The sequence below is a fragment of the Budorcas taxicolor genome, chromosome 1 (genome assembly GCF_023091745.1).
Source record: "Budorcas taxicolor isolate Tak-1 chromosome 1, Takin1.1, whole genome shotgun sequence".
In the NCBI taxonomy this organism is placed as follows: domain Eukaryota; kingdom Metazoa; phylum Chordata; class Mammalia; order Artiodactyla; family Bovidae; genus Budorcas; species Budorcas taxicolor.
The window spans coordinates 44,034,421-44,037,984 of NC_068910.1; the positions used below are offsets into that span (position 1 = coordinate 44,034,421).

The 3,564-nt window shown below is 46.7% G+C and overlaps 1 pseudogene; it reads left to right on the top strand.

Moving 5' to 3' along the window:
- Nucleotides 1–2,214: 2,214 nt before the first annotated feature.
- LOC128051773 (ribonuclease H2 subunit B-like) lies at nucleotides 2,215–3,210 on the top strand (annotated as a pseudogene).
- Nucleotides 3,211–3,564: the final 354 nt, after the last annotated feature.

Consider the following 3,564-nt stretch of genomic DNA (forward strand, 5'->3'; position numbering starts at 1 on the left):
AGGGAGCGGACGAGGCGATTCTCGGCGTCCCCAGCCCCACTTCAGCCCCGCCCCCCGAGCCCCGCAGCGCCCCTCCTCCGCCTTCCCCACTAGACAGCCCCGGGCTCCCGGGCTCCACCTTGTTTTCAAAGGCCAGCTTCAACGAACCGAATGTGCCCTGGGTGCACAGGAACTTGAATACTTCCCAGAAGCAGCACCACATCGCTCCACGCAGGAGGTGCTGGGAGAATCCCGGGGAGGCGCCTGGGAAGGCAGCTAATCCCAAGCGGCTTTCGGCCTTCCTGCCACGTGTGCGCCCGCCGCGACAGACATCAAGCTGGATCGAGAGAGCTCAGCGATTGGACGACGGCCCCACGTGACGGGACGCTCACGTTGGTTGGGTGGCCAATAGAGGCTCCGCGAGGGCGTCGAGGGGCGGTCGCCGGCAGAGACGCCGGGGAGCCTTGCCTCCCTGGTATGCTGCTTTCCGCGTTAGGTTTAACTGCGCAGAACACTCCTGGCCAGATGTATGAGGTAGACTGTGGTACTGTGGTTGCTGTTGTGGAATAACTCTTCGTGGCCTAGCAGTTTGAATCCTTGTCGTTCGGTGTCAATACGGGCTTTCCCTCCCAGGTGTCGCCCCACATCTGTTCAATCAGACTGAAGACTCCCCAGAGCTCTACATGCGCCTTAGATATGCTTGGGCACAGAGTGCCAGAGACCTGCAGACTCAGCAAGAAAGCGGACTTGGGTTAAGGCTTCTGACAATTCAAAAGGCCTAGATGTCCCAGTGCCCAACATTGTGAGCAGCTCATTACCGATGCTACAAATGTTTTGAGTGATAAGATAAAATTAAGAAACTTACTAATACCATGATGTTAACTAGAGCACCCTGAACTGGGACTGTGGAGGGCAAGGAATACCTCATCCCACATTTATTTAAAAAGCAATGAAAACAAACCTCAGAGATGGCTTATGGACAAAAGATGACCCATTGAGTTCTGGGAGACCCACTCGAACTCTCCCTCAACTTCAGGGGTCAAAGTCACAAATTTAAGAGGCTGCAGGGGCCAGGGAGAGGATATGAATGTGCAAAATCCCCCATACCGGTTACAGTGAGTCAGGAAGGATGGGTGTGGCCTGTGATGACCTAGGGAGTGAATGTCTTGTGTCTTATGCCTTCTGTCCAACCTTCCCTCAGTCTCGTCTTGTCTTCACTCTGTCCATTTCTCAGTTAAACAAATGAGCTAATAATAATATATACTCTGGGCCAGGCCTGTTCCAGGCAGCAGAGTTGCCAGGATGACTTAAGGGCCTGGCATTCCTCCAGTTTTGGCTTTTTGCAAAACTCAGCTCTAACTCCGTCCTGAGCTGGCCTAAGGCTTTATCTCCTTTTCCTTGATCTGATTGACTTTATGTATTGAATTGTGGCCCCTAAAAAGACGTTTTCAAGTCTTCATCCCCAGTACTTGTGAATGTGACCTTATTTGGAAACGGAGTTTTCTCATCCTGCAGCGGCTTGAAGCAGGATTTCCGTTGCCAGCCAGAGTGCCATAGCTCCAGGCTGCAGCAGTAACCTTCATGGTAGTTGGAATCACTTTTATGGGGCATTTTTTCTGGCTTTTTTGTGGCCAATCATCTTGCTTTGCCTGAAATGAGTATATACCAGGCAGAGCAAGGTATATACCTGGTGTATCTCAGGGGCCTCTCATGTGTGAGCACTTGCCTCTTAGCCAAGATGGGTTCTAGGGAAGAGGCCTATGGGTAGGTTGATATCACTTACATGAGGTGATGCCCCCTCCCTTTTGACCTCCGAGGAACCTTTCTGTGCATGTATTCTCACTGACCTTGAGAATGAGAAATTCGAGGTCTCTTATCTGGGCAGGGCTCAACTCTTCTCTAAATCCTGCTACTTTGGAGTATCTGTCCACGGGGAACAATTCCAGCTGCTGAGCCTGGGGCCCATCTATCTCTTGCCTCAGAGTCATTGCAAATGTAGGCAAATTAAGGTCATTAGAGTGAGTCCTACTCTGACTAGTATTCTTAGAAGGACATATGTACACCTATGGCTGATTCATGTTGTTTGACAGAAAACAAAATTCTATAAAGCAATTACCCTCCATTACAAAATAAAAAGTAGACAGAGGTGGGAGAAAGCCACGTGGCCACAGAAGCAGAGACTGGAACCATACATCAAAGAACCAAGGGTCCTTCTCCTGCCATTTGCCACCGAGGGCTGAGGCCTGCGGCCGCCGGAAGCAGATGAGTGACATGGCCGGTGGTGCCAACAGCAGGGACAGGGCTCACGCCTGGCAGCACGTGTTCCTGCTCCCTGCATTCTCAAAATGACAACATTTTCGAGATGGAAAACATATTAGCGGCTGCCGGGATTAGGGAATATTTAAAGGATACTTCAAAGAAGATGAAAAGTGGGCTTATGTTTGTAAAACTGGCTAACCCATGTTCAGGGGAAGGAGCCATTTACTTGTTCAATATGTGTCTACTGCAGCTTTTGAAATAAAAGTTTTCAAGGAAAAAAAAAAACCATTCTTGGTTTATAAATGAATCAGTTCCATCAAGAGGTCTTCTTCACTTTGCCACAACTATGGACCCACTGTTTCTGCTTCTCTACTATCTTATAAAGGCTGATAAAGAGGGGAAGTTTCAGCCCCTGGATCAAGTTGTGATGGATGACATGTTCCCAGATAGCATCTTGTTGCTGAAACTTCCTGAACTTGAGAAGTTACTTCGACATGTGACAGAAGAAAAAGAAATAGATATGAAGAAATACTACAAGTACAGCAAAGAGAAGACCTTAAAATGGCTAGAAAAAAAGGCTAATCAGACTATGGCAGCATTAACAACCAATAAGGTAAATGTCAGTGCCCGGGTACCGTCTACTGCATTCTTCTCTGGTGGCCAGGTTTCCAGGGACAAGGATGAGGATTGTTTGTTACGTCCATGGTCTGATACCTGATTATATCCCTAAACAATTAAGTGATGACATCTAAATATTTAAAGCTTCCAGAACCTCCAGCTTCAGTGCCGAACCCTCCATCAAAGAAAGCAAAGCTATCAGATTACAGTAAGTGTAACTCCAAAGATTTCAAGACTGTAAAGGAAAATAGCAGAAGGACTGCAGCTCAGAAGGCTCTGCCTAAGGTTGACAAGAGTGGAATGAAAAGTATTGATTCCTTTTTTGGTGCAAAACATGTTAAAAAAAAAACTTAGATCTGAACCTTTGAAAGTGAAGTTGAGCAAAAATATCTGCCTTCTTCAAGTCCCACTTTCATCCTTCCTCCTTGCTACTGTACTTCTGAACCCTTAATTACCACCTTTTGAAAAAAGATAGGATGAGGGCAATTTTCAGATTCACTCAAACATTTCTTTGAATTTTGTGTTTCCTGAATATGGGAAAAGTAATTGTGAAACATCATGGCTTATAGCCTTTGGAATTTATTTGACATCATGAAAAGTAATCAAGTGAGTAGAATTAACCTTTAGCCTCACAAATTCCTCAATAAACTGACATGTGACAATGAAAAAGAAAACAACAAAAAACCAAGGGATGCCAAGGGTTGCTAG